The sequence below is a fragment of the Protopterus annectens genome, chromosome 5.part0 (assembly GCF_019279795.1).
Source record: "Protopterus annectens isolate FY-2018-M chromosome 5.part0, PAN1.0, whole genome shotgun sequence".
NCBI lineage: Eukaryota > Metazoa > Chordata > Ceratodontiformes > Protopteridae > Protopterus > Protopterus annectens.
In genome coordinates this window covers 166,269,149-166,296,873 of record NC_056735.1, presented here as the reverse complement: position 1 = coordinate 166,296,873, position 27,725 = coordinate 166,269,149, and the positions used below count along the sequence as shown (strand labels likewise).

The 27,725-nt window shown below is 37.8% G+C and overlaps 1 protein-coding gene across 1 annotated transcript in view; it reads left to right on the top strand.

Moving 5' to 3' along the window:
* The window catches only part of CRACDL (CRACD like), a 328,296-nt gene that overhangs the window by 127,984 nt on the left and 172,587 nt on the right, over nt 1-27,725 (top strand). The gene's annotated exons all lie outside the window — the stretch shown is intronic.

Genomic DNA, 27,725 nt, shown 5'->3' with positions numbered 1-27,725 from the left:
TTATAAGAGCAATATTTAAAATCTGTCCCTATTTTTGGGCCTTTGTCCCCCCAATTATTTTAGGCTTTGTCCAAGTTTCTTTAGCCAAGAGTTTGAGAGGTATGCTTGTATTAGTTCTTCCATATACAGTGTTTTTTTTTCATAAAGTGTTATAAATACATCCTAATATTTGATTATTCATTATCATGCATTTCAAAGGATGGCGGATGCACCAATTAAACTACTGGAGGGATATTGTCAAAAGTTTTAGAAAAGCAACCATCAAAGACTTTAAACTTTTTTGTTCCTTCATTTTACAATACCCACTTTTTTTCTTTCCTGGGTTGCATTGAGCTGGAGTCTGTCATGTCAGCTAATAGGCATAAATCAGAGACCGGACAAGATGCCAGTTCATTACAGAATGAACACACAGACTTGCCTAAACGCCAAAAAAAAGACTTATATGCAGTTTGAGTCATCAGTAATTCATCTACCTATATGACTTTGGGATTGTTGTCCTATGTACCTGAAAACTAAACACAAAATAAAACATACCTCATTTCAAATGATGTTGCAGCAATACTTTTGGCCATCTTGCCTATACTTTCTACTGTCCTGTCATATAACTCATTAAAGTGCACTCTGACGTTATGGGCATTTTTTTTTCTCAAATGAAATACTTATCCCGCTAATTAAAGTTGTAATGCCTTACTTATTTCTGCCCATCTGTTTGTCTTTATCAGTTGTACAACAAATATACTCTTTTTTGATGTTATTATATAATCTAATATTTTTGTATTGTTTGATTTATCAGTATTGTTGTAACTATACATTTTGGAGATTTTTGTTCCTGGGAGTCCCCATAAAATGGAGTTTTCCTCACAAAATTATTGTATAAGTAAATGTTGAAGGGAAACTATGCACTACACAAAAACTGTCATGGAGACAGTGAGGACAGGCAGCCTTCACACAAAAAGCATCCCAGCTGGGAACAAGAACAGGTGTTCTTGAAGAATGTTGTTTGTCTGCTTGCAAACAGCACAATGGCTTTATCACTGAAAGCCAGGTATGGTGTTTCCCCTTCTCCATGTTGTAGTGTGTGTGTATGTATATATGGGTCACTAACAGAAGCTAGAGGTTTCAAAAACTCGAAGTTCATATTGTCGAGATGATATGACAGACCTTCTAAAAACTCAAAGCTTTTGAATGGAGATCATGGTACAGTGCAGATCAAGGAATGTACCCATATCCCCACTGTAGTGTAGTCTCAGAGTTGGTATATACGTATAATTTGCATGAGGTGTGAGGTGTGGAGGATGCAGGGGTAGATTTTAGTTGTTTTTTTTTTTTTTTGAAGTTCGAGTTTTCGGAAACTAAATCATATTATCTCAACTATATGAATTTTGAGTTTCTGAAAACTGTAGTTTCTGATATATTTACCAACTCCACAGTCATACAACAGTGGAGAAAGAGGATGGGGGACTTGCCCCCTACAATAAAAAATGTACATACTGTTTACTGAAATTAGCTTTCAGCATTTTTTGATTGTTTTGTATTGTTTGTTTTTTACTATTATTTATTTAGTTATTTATGGCTGTTTTGTCTGTTTGGCAAAAAGCAATCAGTAAATAATCATGAATCATTTGAGAACATACCTGTCAACTGTGCAGAATTTTGCAGAACGTTCCTGATTTTGCCTCACATTTTTGCCCAATCACATGCAAAATTTCCATTTTCTGGTAAATAACTGAATTACTGTGCAGCAGAATTTCAGACTTCTTACTGTTCAGAAAATGCATATTAATGCAAAACCTCTTGTTCTAGTAATGTTTTAAGTAAATCACAGTAATATTTAAAAACTGTCCCTGATTTTGGCCCTTTGTCCCCCATTATTTTTGTCTCTGTCCAGAGTTCTTCAGCAAAGAAGGTGAGAACTGTGGCTGGGAATCAAACAAGAGAACTAAGTAATGTGAGGCAACAACACTAAGTGCTGCAGCCCTGTACCACCCTGAGTAGAGTTAGTCATTATCTTTATTTATTTATTTTTATGAGCACATACATAGCTCTATTTCCAGGTACACTTACTTGCTTTGTCCACACCGAGCAAAGGTGATAAAGGGAGACTGTCCAGAAACTAACTGAGGCTATAGGTATGTTGAACTGAAGCCAGGCTCTGCAAATGTCCAAAGCTAGTCTGCCTCCTAAGATTCTTTTAATTTTAACCTGGAAGGTAGTTACTTCAGTAACCCCTATGTTAAATTGAATGGCTTTTTTATGTGCTACATGTCATCAACGTTTCTTAATCAAATGAAACATTGTACGAAAAAGCAATAATTATAAAAAAGCATTTTTACTGGGAGGAAGTCCTGATCCACCCTGTTAATGTGGGAGCAAGTCCCCACACCTCCACAATACCTGTATCATGGTCACTCAATAGTGAGGAAAACTGAACTCTGGCTAAGTTTAATGTGAGCCAGTCATGCACAAACAGCGAAACCACTGTTGCTATATAAGTCAATGAGCTTTCAGTCTATGTGACCAAAGATTTGTGATCAAAAGACTCTTACAAAAGGACAGCTCACCTGGATGTAGGGCACCTGTTACTTCAGGTAATGTTCCCTATTTACAGACTGAAGTTATGACAATAATGACATCTGTTCTGGCACAGGTTACAGCATGCTGCATCTGACATTCCCATGATGACTGTATTACACTGACACACAGAGTCCAGGACTGCGTTATTGCTGTTATACTGTAGCTCACCGTAGCTCATTCCCAGTTACAGCATTCATATTTCTTGTCCCTAAACATAACACAGTGATGTTATTTTCCAGTATATCCTTGTATCTCAGGTTCAGCAAACAATCAAATCTGTTGAGTATCTATTGCAATTATATAACTCAGAAATAATACATGACTGTTATGCTGCATTGAAAGGATATCATCAATGCTCGGGCAGATTGCAACGTGAAGCTGACTGCCTTTGGCACCTAACAAGTGCTGAATGCCTGTGGTACAACATACCATAGAGTATACAAGCTCCTTAACAGAACTGAAATATGGAGTGATGTCTTTCCTGACACTACAGAATAAACTATGATTCAAAAGGAATAACAGAAAATTCCATAACTTGTTGTCAAAAATTTCAACCATCTATGCAGGCTGGTTTTACTATCCCTACACCCCAGACATCAAAGAATGTGCATGCTACACCCCAGACATCAAAGTATGTGTACCCTACACCCCCAAACAACAGAGAATGTGCACCCTATATCCCTAGACTTCGAAGGATGTGTAAGCTACACCCCCAGACATTGAAGGATGTGTACCCTACACCCCCCAGACATCAAAGGATGTCCAACCCACACCCCCAGACATTGAGGGATGTGCACCCTACATCCCCAAACTTTGAAGGATGTGCACCCAACACCCCCTGGCATCGAAGTATGCACACCCTACTCTTCAGCTTATATATACTGACTCTGAGGTCACATTAACTTGGAGCATCAGGAATATTCTGAGTACTGCAACCTCAGGGTTAGTAAATATTCCTTATTTACATCTGTTCTTGAACATTTAACTGACACCCAAGACATATGAAAGAACATTATGCCTCCCTCTATCAGTAACAAAGAACACACCTTGAACACAAATGCAAATGTTAAGCAGGGAAATGAGAGCCAAAAACAGTATCATCACTTAAGGGTGAAGGGGCTTGTACTTGGGAAAGCGCTTACTTTGCATGATGAGACATGGTTCTCTGGACATCTGAGACTCAATAACGTGAGTTCCAAACTTTGAAAATTAAACTGAGATGTAATATAAGTAAGTGTGAACTTTAAAAGATGTTACAATTTTAAAACCATTTCTTCATGGGAATGCATCCCTGCATCTCCTGTTCTGGGGGGGGGGGGTTGGACCACCATAGCTTCCATAAGATATATATATATATATATATATATATATATATATATATATATATATATACATATATTTTTTTTTTTTTTTTTTTTTGTGAAGTACTGGTAGAGCAAACCCCGAGGTACATTAACAGCATAAATATCATAAAAACATTTTATTTGTGAGCGCTTTCATGGCTTAAACCTGCCACTTCATCAGACATTTTAAAATCATTTTAGCTGTTACATTTTAAAGAATTCTTAACCAATAGCAACACAGTAACAATCATTGTCTGATTAATCTGTTAAAGAGGTAAACAATATGTAAAGAATGGGTATGTATAACTATGAAAATACATAAAAAATAGTTACTAGATGAACCTACTTACATCTATTTGCAATATAGTTACGAATGACAATAAAAATGACAAAAACATCTGTAATATATGACATTTCATAAAGGCATAACATATAAAAAATGTATAATATAAAACTTTGTCATTTAAATCTCCTATTTTTTAAAATAGGCTTGATGCATATTTTATCGTTCAGCCCTTTACCCTTATTGCCTCACATCTGAATAATCCATCTTAATTCTATGGATTCCACCTTATTTTCAGTGTCACCCCCACGAATATTTTCATAAATCAATTTCAAAACCATAAATTTAAAGCTATGTGATGCATCATTTGTTGCAATGTGTTTGGCCAGGGCATTAGCGCATATAGAATTATTTATACAATAGACATGTTCTCTTATTCTATCACGAAGACGGCGATCTGTTTTGCCTATATAGAAACTATTACAGGCCTAGCATACAGCTAAATACACTAAATGCATATTATTACAATCAGCCTGAACCTGAAAATGTAAAAATGTTCCTGTATCAGGATGCAAAAATTCACTTGAGCTGTTAATAAATTTACACCAATTACAGTTTTTACAAGGGAAAGTCCCATTTATTTTATTTGGACCAGTATTCATAACATCTTTAGGAAAACATAACAATCTTTTTAAGTTCTTTTTATTTTTATATGTAAAACTAGGTTTTTTCCCCACTATAGAGGCTACTTCTTGGTCAGTAGTAAGTATAGACCAATTATTTTTTACAAATTCCTCAATGCTACGAATATTTCCTGAATGGGTAAGGGGCATCCTTAATGAACGCCTAGTTCTATCAGTCTGTGAAAATTTTTTCCAAGGTCCATCAGAAAAGTATGGTTTCCCTTCATTATTACGAGACTGTACTACCTTGTTTAAAATAGTGTCCACTTCTCTTCTATTATATCCCCTTTCATGAAATCTCATTGAAAGGGAAGCAGTTTCTATATTAAAATCTGCATCACTGGTATTTAATCTAGATGCTCGGAGGCTTTGACTTTTAATAATATTACGATAAATAAATGATGGATGCATACTCTTTCTGTGAAGATAGTTATTACTATAACAACTCTTTCTATATATTCTAGTAGAAAATGTATTATCAAATAACCTAAAAATGGTGACATCTAAAAAATGTATGGACTCCATAGAATAACTAAGAGTGAACTTTAAAAAAGAGGTGGATGAATTCAGATATTCGTGAAACTTCAAAAGTGAATCTAAGTCATCGCCCCATAATAAAAAGAGATCATCTACAAATCTCCTGTAGAAAACAACTTCTGGAAATCTCATAAGTATATTTGTGGTTTCCCATTGTGCCATAACAATATTGGCATAGCTATTGGCACTGGAAGTGCCCATAGCTACGCCCTTTTTCTGTAAATAAAACTGACTATCAAAAGTAAAAACATTATTTTCTAAAATAATTTCCATAAATAAACACAATAATTCTATAAATGTTGCATTAAATTTACTATTAATACAAAGATATTCCTTTAATATGTCTATACCTATATCATTTGGAATACAAGTAAATAAAGATTGAACATCTAATGTAACTAATAAAAAATAAGTAATTTTTTTTTCTTTCACAAAAGAATATAGGTCACTTAGAAAATTCTTTGTATCAATTAAAACGTATTTGTTATTGCATAAAACACTTTGAAGCTGTTTCTCAAAGAAAATAGACATATTGTCTGTGCACCAACCTCTACCACATACTATGGGTCTAAAGGGCGGTTTATATATATCTTTATGGATTTTTGGCAATCCTTGTAAGCAAGGAATAGTAGATTTATCACTTACAAAATACTTGTACTGTTCCACAGTAATATTACTTCCTAACAAACAATCATTTAAAGCACTGTTAACTCTCCGAATAATGACATTGATGTAAAACATATTAATAAGAGTATATGTATCTGTATCTCCAAGCATAGACAACATCTCATTTACATAATACTTTTTATCCATCAGTAATGTAGAACCTCCTTTATCAGCAGGTTTAATGATTATGGAGGTATTGGAAGACAAATTGTTTAGCGCTCTAGAGCATTCAAATTAAAATTAACCTTCCCCATGTTCCTATTATTAAATAAAGAAACAATATCTTTTTCACATTTATTTTCAAAAACTTCTACTGCTGCAGTATTGCTTGGTATATAAGTACTAGGTTTTCTAGGCTGAGTAAAATCTTTTCCAACAAACTCATTACTTTTATATTGCACTTTTAACATGATATTACGCGTGAACATTTTTAAGTCAACAATGCAGTCCGAAATAGCAGTCAGTTGGGTAGGTATAAAACTCATACCTTTGTTAAGCAGAGAAACTTCCTCTGCTGACAAATTATTTGAAGAAATGTTCCAAATTAAGGGCTTGTTGGTTTCCGCCACATTTTCTTCAAACTGTGGTTGTCGGTGCTGTCCGAGTTCAGCTTGCGTTTCGACCCGCCTCTGCTGAACGAACTTCTGTTCGCAGGTGAATTTATTAGAAAAGGGAAAGAATGGACATTCGTGTTTAAATTGACAGCTCCATGCTGCTGTTGTTCAGTGCAGGTATTGCTCAATAGAGGAGGAAACGGGCATAAACTGTTGTTAATGCTAGACGCATTAAGAAGTGGAGCTTTACACCTAACATCTACATTGTTCTTCTTAGTGTATGCTGACACAGAAGGAGTACAAGCAGCCGTTGTCGTATTCGTGATAATTTCTACAGCCGTTTCATCGGCAGTATTTGAATTAGGCTGTTTAATCTCTTGATTGTCAGGCATCTGTGGTTGCCTGATTGCTGCTCTGGGCCAAGCAAAGACACGCCCATTTGAAAAATCAGCTGCATTTCTATCCAGTTTTTTTCTGCTTTTGTAGAAGCGATTTGCACTCAAAAGCTGTCACTGAATCCAAGATGTAACATAATTTTACATCTAATATATCAGCAGGATATTTATTGTATAACTCATTTTGTAAGTCCATGACCGATGACAATAGTCTTTCTCCCTCAGGTTTAAAAAACTTAATAAGTAAATGCATGTAATTGTATCCGAGTTCTAAATTCAATTTCTGCCATTGAATTAATACTTCCTTACATTGTTCACCATACGTAGGCATTTTTAGAACTCTTAAACCTCTAGGTACTACTTGAAGCTGAAGACAGGCTTCAAAATGATAGCGTTGAAATTGCAGGCGTTTTAATTTATATAACTAGAAGCATCAAAATTATTACCTTATTCAGTTGTAGACTGGTTGGAGGCTTTATATCCCAATAGAGGGTTTTCAGTTAAATTTAAAAGCTGAAGTAGTCTTCCATTAGCAGGACTAGTTCCATGCTTTTCTTTTCCAGGTACATAAGATAACTCAATGTCATTAGTAGTTCCTTCTGCCATGGTAACCTCTGGTTTAAACCAATTTATTGAAGAAAAAGAAAAATAAACGTCCTCCAGAGGCATGAATGCACTGCCAGTTAAAACCACAACCGTGGATATGAAAATACATAAAGAATATGCATCAAGCCTATTTTAACAGACTCGTCTCGCTGTTTTGAATTTAGATATTATGACCTTTCGATCATATGAAGTGGAACCATATTATATATATATATATATATATATATATATATATATATATATATATATATGGTTTACTATCATAAATTCGAAAGTAAAAATAAATAATGTCTTTATTTTCGAATTTATGCATCGAAAATGAACATTTTCAAATAATAGTAAACTCGAAAACAAGGGTGTATTGTCGAAAATGTCACTTGCGACATTTACGGCGACACACAGCACGCCCACCCTTCCCATAATCACCTACCTACCTAACCGAACACACAGTTATTTATGTGGTTAAAATGATCTACTTTTGCAAACTGTTTACTTTTTTGTGTTTTTAAATATTGGGAAGTATTTTGCAAGGCAGAAAATGCTTTTATGTGTTTAGCGCTTGTGTACACCTTGTAACAATTTACCTGTTATTTTTTTCTGTCCGTGTGCATTAGGAAATTAGTACTGTGTTTCCAACAGAATAGTAAGTGTTTTGCTTGTCCTTCTACACTAAAAGGGACTGTGTGGAGAAGTGTAAGTGTATGTATGCTGCTTGTGAACACTTTTATGACAACTTACCTTCTGAACAATTCCTTCTAGCGCTGCTCACCAGCTTCAGTCCACTTCCTCAGTTACAATATGAATACTTACTCAGGTCCTACTGGCTCTTCTCCTGCTGTACCTAAGAAAAAAAAAAACAAACAAAATAAAGAGCCCTTGCCATCATTGTGGACTCAGACAGTGACTTAACCATTGGTGAGCGAACCTGTAGTGGCCATTCATTGTTCCTCAAACCACTCACTCGCTTCTCCAGGTTCCTCTGGTGTAGTCCTTTCAGCTATCCTGGACCAGGCGTCAGCTGTGTCCTCGTTGTTTATGCCAGTGGCCATTGTAGGCATGGGAAAATCATCATCTTTGGATCTGGGAGACACTCTAGGAGATGTTTCTTGAGGTGCCGAGAAAACAGACCTCTTGATAGGGTTGAAGTGCCATCCTAAGCAGTTTTTTCTAAGGTGGTACCTGTAAAGAAAAAAAGACAAAAAGTTAAATGTTGTTCATGTGGGGACATGGTGTCTGTTCAGAAAAATGATTTCCTTGCCTTAGCTAAACAATTTTTACAGGCTGCTAATCCTTACAAATCCTTACTGAAGGGAAATGTTAATAAAGAAATTCCTGAAAAAACATTTTTTGGAGGATTCTGATATAGATGGAGACTAGGCTTCCTCTCCTGAAGATTCACATGTCCAAGTCTCTGATTATACAGAAACGTAGTCCTCGCCACCTCCTTTGGAATAATTTTTTTTTTGTCTCAGACTATTTTCAGCATGATTTGTTTTGTGGAAACAACTAGATATTACCCCTGAATTGATGAGATTTTATATGTTACAAGTCGATATATCTAATTTTATACCATCTCTTCTATTCTGTCAGTCTTGTAGGATGTGTTTAATGATGCCTGTATGAATCCAGACTCTCACCCTTCAGTCCTAAAAAGGCAGACTTTATAAAGTACCTCAAACTAACACATTTTTTGTGTTCTCCTAGCTGGTCTGACCTAGCTGCTATGTCTTCCTCTGTCAGCTGGTAACAGACTGTTGGCCACTACCAATCTCTCCTCTCTAGACAAAGAAGGTAAGGTATTGAACAGATCTCAGTAAGAGCATGTTCTCTTCCACTTTAGCTTAAAGAGTTCTTAACTACCAGGCGTATATGTGGAAGTTTATTCTTAGTTGTGCAGACACTTTCTGCCACACTTCCTTCAGAAGATAGCGCCTACCTGAATCTTGTTTTACTCTCTTACAAGTATCTAAACACACTTTGAAGCATGTGTATGATCATGCAGATACTGTGTCTAGGTCGAATGTCTATGATCGTGCAGATACTGTGTCTAGGTCGAAAGTGTATGATCATGCAGATACTGTGTCTAGGTCGAACGTGTATGATCATGCAGATACTGTGTCTAGGTCGAACGTGTATGATCATGCAGATACTGTGTCTAGGTCGAACGTGTATGATCATGCAGATACTGTGTCTATATCGAACGTGTAAGATTGTGCAGATACTGTATCTAGGTCCAACTTGTAAGATCATGTAGATGCTGTGTCTAGGTCGAACGTGTATGATTATGCAGATACTGTGTCTAGGTCGAACATGTATGATCATGTAGATACTGTGTCTAGGTCGAACGTGTAAGATCGTGCAGATACTGTATCTAGGTCCAACTTGTAAGATTGTGAAGATACTGTGTCTAGGTTCAATTCTTAAGATCGTGCAGATACTGTGTCTATGGCCAACATGTAAGATTGTGCAGTTACTGTGTCTAGGGCCAATGTGTATGATCATACAGATACTGTGTCTAGGGCCACTGCTACTGATACAGTTTTGAGGAGATATGCCTGGGTATGTAACCAAATGAAATTCTGACTTCTGTTTTAGGTAATAAAGTTTTGTTTGGCCCTTCTGCTACGTAGGGCCTCAAACAATTTGATGAAAGAGGGAAGTTTATTCAGGGAGTTTTCTAAGATTTTTCAAGCCCCCTTTACAAATCTCCAAAATCCCTTTTTCCTTTTAAAAAGCAAAGCAAACAATTCCTGCCACATCCTGGAAAACAGGTAGCAAATAAGAGATTGGAGGAGGGAAACACAAGAAACAAGGATATTTTCCTAAAAAGGGGACTTGCCAGCATTCTATCCCCTATCCCTCCCCATATCTTTCTAAATCTGTCCCAGAAAGTGTCTCTTTATATTCTCCTTTGAAAACAGATTGTTTGGGATGCTGGAATGCTAAAAGTGGTTCAGAAGGGCTACATCTGGCACTGGATACAAATACACCCTATGAGGGGAATTTCCCCCTAAACTTCAAACCAGAGGTTTTTTTTTTTTCTCAAGCTCTTCAAAACTTGCTGACCCTCAGAGTCATAGAACCACTGCCTCTAAATGAAAGGGGCAAAGGTTTCAATTCCAGTGTGTTTTTGGTTCCAAAGAAAGAGCTTATATGGAAACCATTTATAGTTCTTCTGTTCCTCAATCTGTATGTTAAAGTAACAAAATTCAAAATTCTGACCCTTTAGACTCTGTTATTGCTCATTCCTCCTCTGAGTGTCAGGGTAATGGTAGAGCTAAAGGATGCTTATCACATTCCCATAGGTAGAGGCTTCAGGAAATTTCTTAGGTTATCTGAGTATGGGTGGCATTATCAGCTCTTTGCATTACCTTTTGGTTACCTACAACTCCAAGTGTGTTTACCAAGTGTCTACAATCCAGTGATAGCTCATTGTGGACTGCAGGGTATTCACATATTTCCTCATTGAGACAATGTACTTATCTTTGCAGAGTCTTTTCCCAGGTGTCAACAGTCCTTAACATGGATTTATTCTCCTCTTAACAATCTGGGATTCCAGATAAGTTCGCAGATGACTGCAAACTGGGAGCCATTATTGAATCCCCAAATGTTGTGGATATTTTGCAAAAAGGCCTTACAGAAACAGATGCCTGGTGCCAAAGCCATGGGCTCAAGCTTAATGCCAAGAAATGTATAGTTATCCCCTTTGGAAAAAAAGCATGTACCCATGAATTACCACATAGGTGGCAGGACACTAAACATCAAAAATGTGATGACAGACTTAGAGACACAGGTGGACAGTGGTCTCACTTTCGATAACCACATCACCACAACAGTCAGGAAATCCTTGTATGTGGCACACCTCATCACTAAGGGCTTTTCATCCAGAAAAAAGGAGGTCATTGTCCCACTGTACTCATCCCTCATTAGACCCATTATAGAGTATAATGCCCCATTTGGTATGTACCTCACAAGACATCTGCAACAACTGGAAAGGCCACAGAAATACCTCACTAAAAGAATCACAGGCCTAAAGCAGATGCCATATGCTGACCATCTAAAAAAACTCTAGCTATACTCTGTGGTATATCATCTACTCAGAGGCTATCTTTGCTTAACATACAAGGCCATGTCAAACCCTGAGCTATTGGACATGCTCCACTTAAAGAAATCCCAATCCCTCAGAGCCACATGCTCCAGGGATCTAAATCTTGTCATCACAATGAACAAAACATGCTGAAAGGATAGGTTCCTGACCCAGAGACTCCCCATACTCTGGAATAGACTGCCCATACATGTCAAGCAGAGCACCTCATTGGCCCTCTTCAAAAGGAACTTTGATGATTGGAAGGGAGATAGGAAATTCACCCCGGGGATCATGTCAGTCGCCCTGCTAGACAGGGGTCCAGAGAAGTAAATATTGTGGGAAGAAATATCCAGGGAATTGTTATGGCTAGGCTTGCATAGGCCCTATGGCCGACAGCCTAGTACCAACCTATGAACCTATAATATACAAAAGTCCTCCTTGACTCCATCATACAAGATTGCCTTGTAGATGTTTTTTCAGCAAAACGCATGAATGTCAAAGAGATGTTAGTTGTGTTCTGTACTTTGAAATCTCTTCATCACCTATGGTCCCACAGACCTCTTCAGGCAATTGTAGACAATACAACACTGATGTAGTACACAACAAACAGGGGCAAACAAGTCTTAATCTCTATACAGGATGGTTATGATGACTTAAGAGGCTGCTCTAGAGAATTCCTTAACCCTCCAAGCATATTACATTTCTTCAGAGCAAAATATAGTGACAGACAAACTGAGCAAGACAAATGGAAACTGAATGAAGAAAGTCTTTCAAAAAATGATCCAATTGTGGGAAGTACTTCAAATATATCTGTTTGACTCCTGAACAAATTCTGCTTCAGGACTCCATGCAAGCAAGCTTGGAAAATTTATGCATTTTCATTCCCATGGATGGGAATGTTCCTTTATGATTTTCCACCCTTGCCACTGATTCTCAGCATAATTCTGAAGATTCAGAAGGACTCTTTAAAATTCATTAAGCTGACTTCATTTTGACCCAAGCAAGACTGGTTCTCCCCTCTTATAGAACTGGCCAAGAGCAATTACCACAAGCTTCCTTACATACTAGATCTACTCACACAAGATAAGGAGAGCTTGATGCGGCCCAATCTCAAACAACTTCAACTAACTGCTTGGATAATTCAATTTTTATATCTTTTGGGCATCTCCTTTATGAGGAGGAACAGCAGGTATTAAAGGAGGCAGGAAAACTTGCTACTAAGTTATCTTATATTTGCAAGTGGAAAATATTTTCTAGTTAGTGTCTAGTCACTAACCAGGGTCCCATCAAGGATTATGTATCACACTGGTGCCGAAATATTTCCATGAGTTCTTTTCCTCTGGCCTTTCATAATCTTCTGTCATGGCACATCTCACAGCCATTTCAGCATGTCTGCCCTTGGATCCTCCACTTTCTTCTCTGTTTAGGTAAAACAGTTTCCCAAGGGAGGCTTGTATATTAGACCATCTAAAACACAGGTGGTACTTTCCTGGGGTCTTAACTTTTTTTTCTGGAAAAGTTAACAATGTCTCCCTTTAAACCAGCTCAACATGCAAATTTAAGGTTTATTACATGGAGGACTATATTTTTATTGTTCTGACATCTGCAAGAAGAGTATCTGAATTGCAAGCTCTCATGGTAGGTGAACCAAATTTGATCTTCAATAGAGATGGGTTGCCATTATGAACAAATCCCTCATTTATGCCCAAAGTTGTTTTAGAATTTACTTCTAATCAACCCTCAAAAATGGGTAGAAATTATTCTACCTACTCTGTATATGCAAAGGCAACCCAGGTACTGTACTGACAGAACAAATCCTTTAGAAAAGCAGATCAGGTATTTATTTCTTATAATGGGACAAAGAAGGGATTATCTCTGTCAAAACAGACTATTTCTAGGTGGTTGTCCTCATCTACTTTTGTTATACTCACCATGGTGAGTCTATTCCATGCAGCAGAAAGGTGCATTCTACTTGAGCCTTGGCACACTGGAGAGGGGTGGACATAAAGATGCATTCTAAATGCAACAACATGGTCTTCTGTATATACTTTTATAAAGCATTACAAACTACATTCCTTTTCTAGGTCCAGGGCCAGCTTTGCTAGGACCATTCTTCAGGGGTTCCTGGACCCTTATCCTTATTCCTCCTAAGTTGGATAGGCTTTGAAATTAATCAACCCATATAGTCTAAAGTCTACTGCAGCAGTGAGAATGATGAACTTAGTACAATTGTGTAAGTTGTACTTACCATAACAGAGGATGTTCAAATTCCTCACTACTGCAGTAGCCGCACCCACCCGTCATCCCCTTTCATTTGCATATAGTTACTTGTTGGAATATAATGTTTTCCATCCCCTTTTTTGTATATAGTTACTTGTTGGAATATAACATTTTGTTTAACTGTTATATCTTTAAAGGTTCAGGATGAGTAAGCTTTTTCTTTCTTTTTGGGCAAGAAAGTACTGAAGATTGCTTCAGTCTGACTGCTAATGTCCCTCCACTGGGATATCCAATCAGCAGTGAGAGTGAAGGTGTGAGTGGCAGCCAGAGCTTTGTGAAGTTGGCTGGTTGTTATAGTCTTGGCAGGAAACAACTCATATAGCCTAAAGGTTACTGCAATAGTGAGGAATGTGAACATCTACTTTTATTGGTAAGTGCAGGTTATACATTTGTACCATCTATTGCAGATAATGTTGTCACCAACAGTTAGGCCATCAATGCACATTAAACTAAATGGAACAGTACTGCAGTTTGTTGCAGGAGGCTGTCCATCCCAGCCATGATTACCCAATAAAGTTTGCTTCACATGTGGTCAATAGAAACCTCACCGATTCTTCAACCAGATTCAACAAACCAGTTAAATTTCAACCAGATTTAAAGAACAATAACTTTTTTTATGCAGTGAGCAAGTCACATGGGCCCCTCCCCACATGTGAGCTTTACGCTGCACAACCCCTTATTCATTTATACTAACTCCTAGTTAGACAATAATGGAGAAAAAGGAAAAGCCCACAAAGTTTGGATCACTGCCAATACACCGAAACCACAATAACAATGATTTCCCGTGAAGAACAAAAATCAGAGAATCGCATGTGAGAGACTAGAAATCAATCCACTTTACACTTGTCTAAGCATAGGACAACCCTAAATGTGATACATCTGAGGTCAACCCAACTTGCAGGAAAGAAACAGAAAGTTTCCCTTTCTTCTGAATGCTTCTAAGATAATGTGATCTAGGAGCCCAGTTATATAGAGAGCAGAGGTGTGGGGATAGAACCCCCACATTAAGACAGGTGCAAGGGAGCACAGCCCAACTGCAAAAACTCTTCAAAATAATATTTTTTAAACATAACTAACTTCACTCAAATTGGTCAGTGGTAGCATGGTCCTTTGCATTGCGCAAATTGTCAGTAATAAGTTGAAGACTACCCGTTATGTAGTCAATACTTTTTTTTTCAGTAAAGGCTAATCTGAACTGCAGAAACTGACCTTTGATGGACTGAGAGTTGATATGTTTCAAGATTCTGTTGTAGTATTGGAATATATATGACACAATTAGTAAGTAATATATCATTTCAAACTACTACACTCTGAGTCAAGCATCTACGTATCAGAGAACAGGAGCTCAAGGGCTCATATTTAACAGGCTGTCCATTCAAATTCGACATCATGCAGTCAGGCTTTTAAGTCATAGTGAATAAGAAAAGTTTGCAAAGATCTTTCAAGAAAAAAGGCACATTTAACTTGAAGTGCAAGTGTGCTGTACAGACATGTATAATAAGAAAATCTGAAGCATTGAATCAGGGAGAACAGAAGTAATCGCAATTTCCACTGCCTCCATTTAATTCAATTCTTGATTCATGACTACAAATTCATAACAACTGTGGTGCTAGAAAAAGAAAAAGTGATGCTTTTTGGTCTGTCTCATCATATACTGGTCCAAACCCACAAAGCTAATAACTCTGATGGTGAATCCCTGTTTACCAACTTTGTTGGCAAAACCTGGAATTCGTTGCCAAACTATATAATCCTACAATCTTCCAAAAGTCTGTTAAAAAAAAACTCAAACAGTATATCAAGGTGAATTGGCTTTGCCTATGTACCAACCCTGATTAAGTTATAAACTGAAAACATAATGTGTAAATATAACATGCAAGTACGTCACCAAGCTCTATATCCAATCTGACGTCTCTTGCTTTTAATTGTGTCTGTCCATGAGAATTGTGAGTCCCTACTAGGGAACACTACTAAACCATTGTACATAATCACTTTGTTTTATATTTTCTAATGTTATCTAATTTCTTGTGTAATCTATGTAAGTTTGTCTGTTTGGAGTTTTTCCTCCCCGGGCCTCCGCTGAAAGTGGACATGTATCCAGTCGGACTATCCTGGTAAACAAATGTAAAATAAAATAAATAAATATAATATTGTACATGTCACCAGGTAAACAGGCATTCTTTTTTTCAGTCTGTGACACAGAAATTGCAAGCTGGGTCTTGATACATTTTTATTAATGGTCTGATATTTTAATTACTAATGTTGACCACATTAATCTCTATTTATAATAACTTGTTTCTAAGATGACGTATGTCTGAGTTGTCAGCAATAAAGTTGGTAATACAAACAAATAAATAAAAAGTCAGCTGTACAGTGTGCTGTAATAATGTACTTTTTGACCATTCAAGTCCTGGATTTATTTTCCATAGTGTTTAATTTAATTCATGGAGCTTTTTAAACATTACAGTAATGTCCATACTTTTTTAATTTGGTTCCGATTCTGCTGTATCATTAGATAGTTTTACTGTTCTTAGTAGTTTCTGTAAAAAAAAAAAAAAAAACGTTTGCCAGAAACATTTCCAGCCATTATTGGGTTAGTCAGCACACTGACACAAAAGCATCCGCAGTGACCCAGGCTAAAACAGTTGGACAAATGCAGCAGGCCAGTGTGTGTGTGTGTGTGTGTGTGTGTGTGTGTGTGTGTGTGTGTGTGTGTGTGTGTGTGTGTATGTGTGTGTGTGTTGTGAGTGTGAGCACGAGTGTGCATGTGTGTCCAATCCACATCTGGGGCTGGTGAGGAGGTTGAGGACACTGGTACAGCATGGCATTGCTGCTATGGAGTGGTCCTAATCCCCTCTCCCCTAGTAACCCTGTAGCCATCATATTGACACTGCATTGGTTGATGCTAATGCACAACCTCCAAACAAGCGGTACACCCACTGGAGCAGCACAGATTCTTACTTTCATAGATATTTCAAGGCCACTGAGTCTCATGACCATTATCACCTTGCCAGAGCCCTTCCTCAGGCAGCACTTCTTCTCTCTATGAAGGCTGTAATTGTCAATTCTGGAGTAGGTTTGTGAATGCCTATCCAGTCACATAGTTTATGTTTAAAGGAGGATAGTGAATCACACTGCTTAACATGCAGGGAAAGTTTATTCCAAATGTTAGGGAGGTGCTGGGTCATAAACCTACCCAGCCATAATGTTTTATTTATCTTCTGGCAAAATTGTGGGCCCTGGCTCTAGTATTAGTGGAGATTTTGGTCTTACAGAGAAACAGGAGGTCTAGGAAAATCAGGTCTGTGATGTACAGTAAGTGAGACAGAGATCTCCCCTCTCAAAATTCTATAAGACACTGAATAAAGAGATAAAGCTTCCAGCTATCTTGGCATTTTAGGAACTTTAAGTCTGTAATCTTTTTGGTAAGGAACCTTTGCGGTCTTTCTCATTGTTTGACATTTGTAGTGAGATGCATCCCACAGGGGATGTTGTACTCGATAATTGGCCAGATAAATGCAGAGTATTAAGGGATTGATTTCCTCTTTAGACCTTGATGATATTCTATTGTAATTAGCTAGGCCAAATAGAAGGATTTTCTGATAACCATTGTTATATGATGGTCAAAAGAGAGAACGCTATCAACCCAAGTACCTACGTCCCTAACAACATTTATATTTTGCCGAGGTGTGTTGTCTCTAATGGGGGTGTCTACCAAAGGTCATGAGACTACACTTTTTAGTACACCAAAAGTTCACTAGGGAGAGTTCGTTCTGGAGGGTTTGGGTACCATTGGATGATTTAACAACAACCTCCAGCTTGCAACTGTCTGCATACTTTATTAGCCAGTAGTCTTGGCTCTGAGGGACACCACTAGTTACCTTCATAGTTTCTGAAGAGACACCTGCAATTCACACTGTGTGGGTTCTGTCTTTCAGCCAATTTGCTGTCCATCTTACTACATCTTGGACAGTTTTAAGGCACTTAGCTTTTGTATGATGCCAGCATGGGGAATGGAGCTGAATTCCTTGCCCAGGTCCAGATACACATTGTGCACTACATGGCATCTGTCTCTGTAACTGCTTCAAAGAAATATACCTGATTAAATAGATAAGATCTATCCTTCACAAAGCCAACACTTGCGGGTTAACTGTAACAAGATTCTTGAAATCACAGTTTATGAGGTCATTTATAATAAATTCCATGGCTTTGCAGATGGAACTTGTAAGGCTGATAGGTCAGTTGCAACTCCACCCTTATGGCGGAGCATCAGCACTGCTGTGCACCACCCATCAGGGGCAAAACCAGTAGCTAAAGTTAAGTTAAATGATTTGAGGAGTGCGTCTGTTCTATTTAACATTATCAAATAAGCAACCAGATATGTTTTTGGGTCCCATAGGGGAAGCATTTTTGGTCTTGGTACACACTTTCAGTAAATGATCTTTTGAGATAATTGGGGGAGTGAGGGTTTCAAATGTTTTGTGTAGAAGTCTCAGGGGTGAAGCTGGCACTAAATTTGTTCACAAAGATATTGGCAATCTCAGTTGGATCAGAATAGGAGGTCCCATTATTGATACTTTCTGAGCAATTTAGGAGCTCTCCAGGCTCATAACACTGATGTATTGCAGCAAGTAGGATGGTAAGCGACATCAGCTACTCACTCCCAGCCTCCACATTCATTTGTGCAGCCTTCTAGCACCCATGCTGCTAGTGATGCACAGGTCATCTGGACAAAAGCTTTATAGTTCAGATGACTGTCCTTTCATAAAGTTGTACAATACCTGGAGAGACAGCAATGAGACTTAATGGAATTCTCCCCAAAACTGTAAAACTTGGTATGTCTAGCAATGGAAAATCCACAAGGCATAGATGCCCCCAATCTTGGTTTAAGTGGGTTGGATGGAGTCATTTAGCAGAGAGTGGGAAACTTTAGAACTCAAGCAGAATATTACTGTACTGAGATAACAAGACTGTTACCTCAAAGCACTATGCAAATCTTCCCCATAGCAGCTCTTCTGTTAGGTCTACGCTTCCTCCTCATGTAATACTGTCACACCTTCACTCGTTTTTTAAGGATCACATTCTAAAGCTAATTACCAGGTCTGAGTCTCTACTACCCCCTCATATTCATTCCTTGCATGTACTCTCATTCATACTTCTATGTCATATTTCCCCTTCACATCTCCTCTTTCTCCTGAAGGCTCAAACATCCATTAAACATCCCACATATTCTGTTAGATCGTTTTTGTCGTTTTTAATTTCTTACTTTCAAAACATTCTTCTTATCTTTTTTACATATCTCAAACCAAGGGTTAACATTTCATATTTTTTCTTTCTTTGAAATTTTCCTTGCCTTAACTTTCCCCATAGCTTGTTAATCCAACTTATTTCTACTGCACTTTTTTCCTCAGATACATACCCTATGCATGCCATCTTTTGACAGAAATAATTGAGTTGTTACCATTTAACATTCTTTGTTTCTATCTTACTAGATGTTATTTTAAGACTACAGTGAACGGAAAACGTTAGAGAAGTTAGATTTCTAAACCTGCATGCATGAAAGATTTATAGACCACTGTTGTTTTACTAGGTTCAAGTAGATCCTCACCAGCCTTGTTTCTAGCATTAAAAGGATAGTAAACAATTTCTACAAAAGTTGATAGGAAACAAAGGAATGCAGAATAACTGTACTTTTTTATTCTTCCAGTTATTAAAGTTGGCTCATTTGAGAACCATTTTTTATAACTTTCTTCTCAGTTAATGAAACCTTTGTCTTTCTTTCCATGCAATATTATCAGAATTGTAAGTAAAGTTCTTCTTAGTTAACTTCTTTATGTCTTGTCACAGGTCTGTGTCAAAGTATTGAACGTTCTTTTCCCAGAATTACTATGCAACAAGACCACAGGAGTGAACATTCCATTCAGTGAATGCTAATTTCGCCAAGTGTGACATTGTCGAATTGCCATTGTTGGCCAACATTGCAGATGTTACAATACCCGGTGAATAACAAAAGTAAATAGAAAAGAACACTCACCTGCAAACAACACAAAATCTGCTTCAACGTTCTGACTGAGCTTGCATTGCAGTAGGGATCAGGAAATTTGCCCTTTTCCCCACTGTAATGCGATCTCAGAGTTGGTATATATAATTAGCAGGGGGTGTGGGGGTACAGCCTTCAACATGGGGTGCAGGGGGGCTTGCCCCCCTGCAAAAGCAGTTTTTGTGGTGTGTGTGGGTGAGTGTTCTTTTCTGTTTACTTTTCATATTCATCAGGTATTGTAACGTCTGCAGTGTTGGCCAGCTATAGCAATTCAAGGATGTGAAAGTCAGCGAGATAAGCGTTCTGTGGATGGAATGTTCATTCCTGTAATCTCAATGAAAAGTAGTCCGGGGAAGAGAATATTCAATGCCTTGACATAGACCCCTTGCAACAGTGTCACTGTTTACTTTCAGAAACTCATTCTTCATATGGCCTTTCAATTGCCAAATAAGTAAACCTTCATCTTTCACTATCACACAAATGTCATCTGTGCCAGCTGAGATTGTAGGACAAGTGTCCTAATAGCCAGTATATTTCCTTTACATACTCACAGCTCTTAAATGTCTATAAAACCATCTGTGTATTATGCATAAAGATGGAGGCTCAGGGGAAATTAATTTCTTATTCTCTTTGTCACTCAAACACAGAAACCAGATACCCAGGCCTTAATAAATGAACTGCCTATCTCTCCAAATCTGTCCCACAAAATATGGCATACAGCACAACTAAATGCCTTTCTTAATCCAGAGAATAATTTAACTTCTGTCAACGTTCTTCTGCCTTTCTCAAATAAATCTCTTTAAATAACAAATTTACCATATTTCTTCCTCTAATGTCACACATCTGACTTATATTTGTAATTTTCTGAGATTTTCTTACCAACCACTTTTTGGATAATCTTTATCACTAACTTAAAATCTTTATTATATATTTGATGTTTGCGCTATCATTAATATCTGGAGAACATGAGGTGTTAATAAGGTTCCTTAATCTCTAAAAGAGTATCACAATTTCTGCTTAAAGCTTTGCCATCACCAAAATCACTTTGCTAATAATGGAATGTCTATACACGGTGTTATTTTCTTTCTTGGTCATGATATCATATGTGCATTATTTAATCCTACAGGTAGCTGTATACACAATATGCATGCAGTTACAATCAAAAGTTTTTTCAAACATATATTCCTGTTAAGAGGTATCAGGGCAAGTTAGGCATTGCCTTTTGTGTATTTACATAGTTTATGACTACCACAGGGAAATGTTTTCTAGGCCTTTGACAAGTCTTGTGTAAATTTACCGATGAGGGTACCCTTAAGGAAAGACTTAAGATTGCTGTTCCTCTTCTCTACAATTCTTGATTCTGGACCTAACTTGCTAAATAAGTCAGTGTTTACCTGCAGAAGTTTCCAGTTGTTGACACCAATATCTTTAATACAGGAACTATCTAACGAGTAATCTAATGCAAGAGCTGTTTTGAATCTATTGGTTGATTCTGGAACCGTTTCAGAATACAAATCTGTCCTAAGGATGACTGCAAAAACAATACTTCTACCAACATTAATGTAATCCAGTATTTTTTGGTTAATATTGTTATCTGTATCCTATTGATTTCCTTAAAAAAAAAATGTTTACCGAGGTATTCATTGCAGGGCCTAGCATGAGCTGTACATCTGGTGCTAAAAAGGCCTTGCGCCCACAAGGTATTAATTTGTGATTCGGAGTTAAGACCTCATTATTGGCTAATTTGCATATCTGTGAGTTGCATATACTACTATCACATGCAGATCATTGCTGAGCTGCATGTCACAGTAGTAAACTGCTGCTTGTATAGGCATTGGCACCTCCCCTCCCCCACCGTCACACTCCCACACCACAAGTTCACATTCAAACATAAACACATACCACAGTCCCTCTGCTCTGCCCCTGACTTGTCTTCCCTCCCTTGGTTCCCTCCTAGTCCCGATCAGTATAATAGTATGTGCAGTTATGGCATTTTTGTAGTATTCCTGGTGTCTAGTGACCCCCAATCCCCATAACTGTTGAAATGCCATTAAAGCTCATATTTAGTATGCCCTGTCAGTTAGTGTTCCCCCTCACACCTGATCACTACGATACTCTAAGTGCCATTATGACACTACCTTGGTGGCTAGTGTGCCCCCCCCCTGTTCCCCATAGTGATTTTGGTGCCATTACGGCACATAACTAGACTGTTTCCCTGGTGTCTTGTGGCTCCCCCACTCTCCAATCCCCTCACAGCTGTCAATGCCTTTATAGCACTTACATTTAGGGGGTCTAGTGTTTCCCCCACTCCACCCTTTGCTTCTTGTACTAATGCCTGTGCTGTTAAGGCACTTATATTTAAAGTATTCCCCAATGCCTAGTGTTTCCCATCCCAAATCCCTGATCCCTGTACTGATGCTGGTGCCATTAAGTCACTTGGATTGAATGTACCCCTGGTATCTACTGGATCCACCCATCCCACAGTCCCCATACCACTGTCATGGAACGTAATTGAACTCAGCCTTTTGGCCATCTTCAGTACTACAAAGTAGTGGACATAGCCATGCTAATCTACATGGCTGAGTACATTTCTTGATGCCAGTGCTTCCATGGCTATTTAGCATTTCCCTTTCTCCCGGACTGCCTCATTAGCATTCGACATAGTTGCAGGACCAGTCCGATGGGGTGTTGCATGTCTTTGTGCTAGAGAATCATGCAACACTGTGTTGGGCAGTATCATGCAACACTGTGTTGGGCAGTATCATGCAACACTGTGTTGGGCAGTATCATGCAACACTGTGTTGGGCAGTATCATGCAACACTGTGTTGGGCAGTATCATGCAACACTGTGTTGGGCAGTATCATGCAACACTGTGTTGGGCAGTTGCTGAATAAGAAAAAGGTACAGCTACATGTACAAGGATGTGTACACCTTACAGTACCTTCCTGAAGCTCCCTTAATCTTCGAATGTTAAGCAAAGAATACATATTGCTTGTCCCCTAATCACATTAGCTTTGGTAAACCTACGATGGCTACTCCTAGCATGTAGGTATGTGTTACAATACCAGGGTTTTCTGTAAATCTGGGAACTGAAGGACTCATTGTGGAAATCACTTTCAACCTACTATTCCTTAATGTCAGTTATGACAGAATCTGCTACATTGTACAAAGTATATACCATCTATTCTGCACTAAACTTTAAAAGACATTTAACATTTGTTCAGTCTAACTGCAGCTGGCATGCCTCTACACAGCAGAAGTTTATTTTACAATGAGCAAGTATAAAATAAATTGCAATATGTTTTCCCTTTAAAAATAAAATTGAAATGATACTAAATCATTTCAATGGTGCAGCTGCGGTTGTACAGTGGTTAGCATTGCTGCATCACAGCAAGAGGCTCCCTGGTTCGATCCTCGGCTGGGGTGCCTTCTGTGTGGAGTCTGCATGTCCTCCTTATGGTCGCATGGGGATGCTCCAGTTTCCTCCCACATCCCAAACACATGCTGTAGGTGGATTGGACAATCTAAATTGGCCCTAGGCGTGAGTGCGTGCATGAGTGTGTACACCTTCTGTGGAAGGTTGGGTGACGGGCTGGCAACTCGACACCATAAAACTCCACTGCCAGGTGACCCACTGTCCCTAACCGGGAAAAGCCGAAAGAAGAAGACTAAATAATTTCAATGAACATTTTTAAATCATACTTTGGTTTTCTAATTACCAGAATTGTTTGTTTGTTTGTCTTTTCGGCTTTTCCCGGTTAGGGGTTGCCACAGCAGAACTCCAGTCTGCTAATGATTGGCAGTAGATTTTTTTGGTGCCAAGTTGCCAGCCCAATGCCCAACCTTCAGCGAAGGCACGCCCATTCATACATGTCTTTTGGAGGCCACTCGACTGCGGGGAGGACATGCAGACTCCACACAGAAGGCACTCCAGCCAAGAATCAAACAGGAGAACCTCTTGCTGTGAGACAACAGCGCTACCACTGTACCACCGCGGCTTCTACGTAATAACAAATCCTTTGTTATAGTACATTACAGTAGAGAGTCGATTCTCCAAACTAATTGGGACCTAGGGTAATTCATATAATCAAACTGTTCAGATAATCAAACATCCAAAGAGGATTATCAGCCTCAAACAGATGCCCTACACAGACCGTCTAAAAAAACCCCAGCTTTACTCTGTCACATATCGCCTACTCAGAGGTGATCTCTGCCTAACATACAAAGCTATGTCATGCCCAGAGCTGATGGACATGCTCCATGTAAAGAAATCCCAATCCTTCCAAGCTACATGCTCTAGAGACCTAAACCTTGTCACCACAATAAACAGAACATGCTGGAGTGATAGATTCCTGTCTCAGAGACTTCCCATACTCTGGAACAAACTACCTATCTATATCAAACAAACCTCCTCATTAGCACTCTTCAAGAAAAATCTTGATGATTGGATAGGAGATAGGAAATTCACCCTGGGGATCACTTCTGTGGCTCTGCTTGACAGGGGCACAGGAAAATAATTTTCTTGGGCGGCAATAGCCAGGGTACCGTTTGGCTAGGCTTATATAGACCCTAGGGCCAATAGCCTAGTACCTACCTATGAACCTATGAACCTATACATTAAACTGGATAAAAAACTTCTAAAGTCTTGTGTTTTCTGCACACAGGGAATACATTTTTCAACCATTCAGTGATTCCAGTGGACAATAAAGAATATTTTTCACACATGAGTGGGCTACAAGCTCAAAAGCATACACAAGCGAATATGTATTTTGTTGTGTCTTTTAGCTTTTCCCGGTTAGGAGTCGCCACAGTGGAACTTCAGTCTGCTAATGATTGGTAGTTGATTTTTATGTGCCGAGTTACCAGCCCTGACACACAATCTTCAACGAAGGTACGCCCATTCACGCATGTCTCCACGCAGAAGACGCTCTAGCTGAGAAACAAACCGGACAGCATCTTAATGTGAGGTGACAATGCTACCGCAGCACCACTACCGTGGTACACAAGTGAATATGTATAACGTTTACATCTGAATGTTGATTATCTGAAACATCAATTATCCGAACACAGCCTTCCAAAGTTTTCAGGTAGGAAAAATCATAGTCTGAATATATAAACGTTATACACAAGCGAATACGTATAATGTTTACATATTCAGACTATGATTTTTCCTACCTGAAAACTTTGGAAGGCTGTGTTCAGATAATTGATGTTTCAGATAATCAACATTCAGATAATCGACTCTCTACTGTATCTATGTATGCAGTCAATTTGCACATTTCCAGATTTAACCTAAAGCACAGTCTGAGACTGGATATGCTCTCTTATTTCGCTGACTCATAAAATGTAAAATTGTAATTTGACATTTTAAACCTTACTCTATATGTCAGTTTGTCTTGTATTAATATGCAATGACATATTTTATTCTATATTTTACTGATTGCAAATTTTCTTTAATATTGCTGCTTTTAGTTATTGTATGTCTAGACTGTAATTTTAAGCTTTATATTTTTCTTTGTGGTATAAAATGCCTATTTTGTAAATGGACCTTTCTTTCCTAGGCCTCCATTGAGAAGGGACTTCACAGCCCAGTCAGACAAAACAATAAATAAACAAATTATATCAATGTGTGTGTGTGTGTGTGTGTGTGTGTGTGTGTGTGTGTGTGTGTGTGTGTGTGTGTGTGTGTGTGTGTGTGTATATATATTTATATATATATATATATATATATATATATATAGAGAGAGAGAGAGAGAGAGATGTAGACAAATATACATAGATATAGATGTATATGGATCCCCTTCAGAAGCTCAAAATTTCAAAACTTAGAAGACCATAAGATCGAAGTTTTGTAAATTCAAATGTTTTGAATGGAGATCGACACACAGAGAAGAACAGGATATATACCATGTTCTTCACTGAAGTGTGATCTCAGAGTTGGTATAGTTAATTAGCAGGGGGGTACATGTAAAAAAAATGTTTTTTTTTTTATTTCGTTTTCAAAGTTTCAAAGCTTCGATCTTCTGGTCTCTGCCATTTGAAGTTTGAAATTTTGAAACTTTGCGCTTTAACAGTAGATCTATATATATATATATATATATATATATATATATATATATATATATATATATATATATATATATATATATATATATATATATATATAGATATAGATATATATATATATATATATATATATATATATATATATATATATATATATAGATATACATATATATATATATATAAAACAAAAAACAACAAGAAGCTGGCTATCAAAGGAAAGTACCATAGTAAAAAGTGTCCAACAAATGCAGCAACCAGTGCAACCACCACGGCTATCATAAAATTAAAACTTTAATACAATAAAACATTTATGTTGAGAAACTAAATGATTTATTTTTGAATGTAACAGCATTTAACAGTAAACCTGAGAGAGTAAAAACTAAGAAACTTATAAGGGATCACAGTGATTTTTGTTAATGGGTGTGTCTTTACATGGCCTAGGAGGCACGCCACTGAAACTAGTTACAACAGGAAGGACATAGCATCTGTAGAGCTACATAGAAATGATACAAATGCTTCAACTCGTAATACTGACACCATTGATAATATTGTTGGAGATAAACACACTGTGAACCTGAATAGTTTTAAAAATTTGATGAGTGCTCGTGCTATTACTATTTCTTCTGGCAGCAATGCTGTTAAAGACTTTGGTGCTAGACGAAAAGAAGGGATGCAAGCCCCTTTGGTTTTTCCCATACCCTTGTTACTTCTTCCCCTGCCATATATAACTACACAGAAGAACAACTGTTCTATACGTAGGGGGAGAAAGAGGAGGAACTTGTCGAGAGACTGGAACTGAACATTGGTGAAGTAAATGACAGTAATGGTTTAGTTGTAAGCCTAAGTAACTTCTCCCTTTCGATACACCATTTATCTGTTCCTAATAAAGGGTTACCATTTGTTCCTATGACAGGCTCTCGACTGAGTGATATTACAGTGGACTTGGTAGGAGTATCACGTTAAAACATATTTCTGGAAATGAGCCGCATGATAATGTGAAACCATTGGTTAAACCCAGCACCTTCATTCCACAAAATGCTCCGGTTATAGACACTTTCTTAAATGTGTGTGAAATACAGATATTTCAGCTGCTTAATCAGCATAACCATTGCTCCTATAATCTAACACTTGAGCAGAAGCGTGCATTAGATGAATTGCAATCTACTGATAACACTGTAATTTTACCTGCAGACAAAGGTGGTGCCATGGTGGTTCTTGTTGCATCTGTATATGATATGAAAATGAACAATATGCTATGTGACGAGACAACATACAAGAGAATGAATCGATTACAAGTAAATAGAATGATTCAAATGATTCATGATATAGTCAAAGACCTATTAATATTAAATAAAATAACCAAAGATTTGTGTGATTTTTTTTAATCGTGGAGCATCCATTAATACCTGTGATAAAAGGGCTACCAAAAATTCACAAACAATTCCTTGATCCTCCACTATGCCCTATTGTGGCTAGGGCTGGCTAGCTCATTCAGCCAATAGCTATATATGTTGAATGAAAACTGAGAGAAGCACTTGAGCATGTACCCACTGTCTTAAGAGATACCAAAGATTTTTTAGCATCATTATTTAACTAGAAGACAGCACATGAAA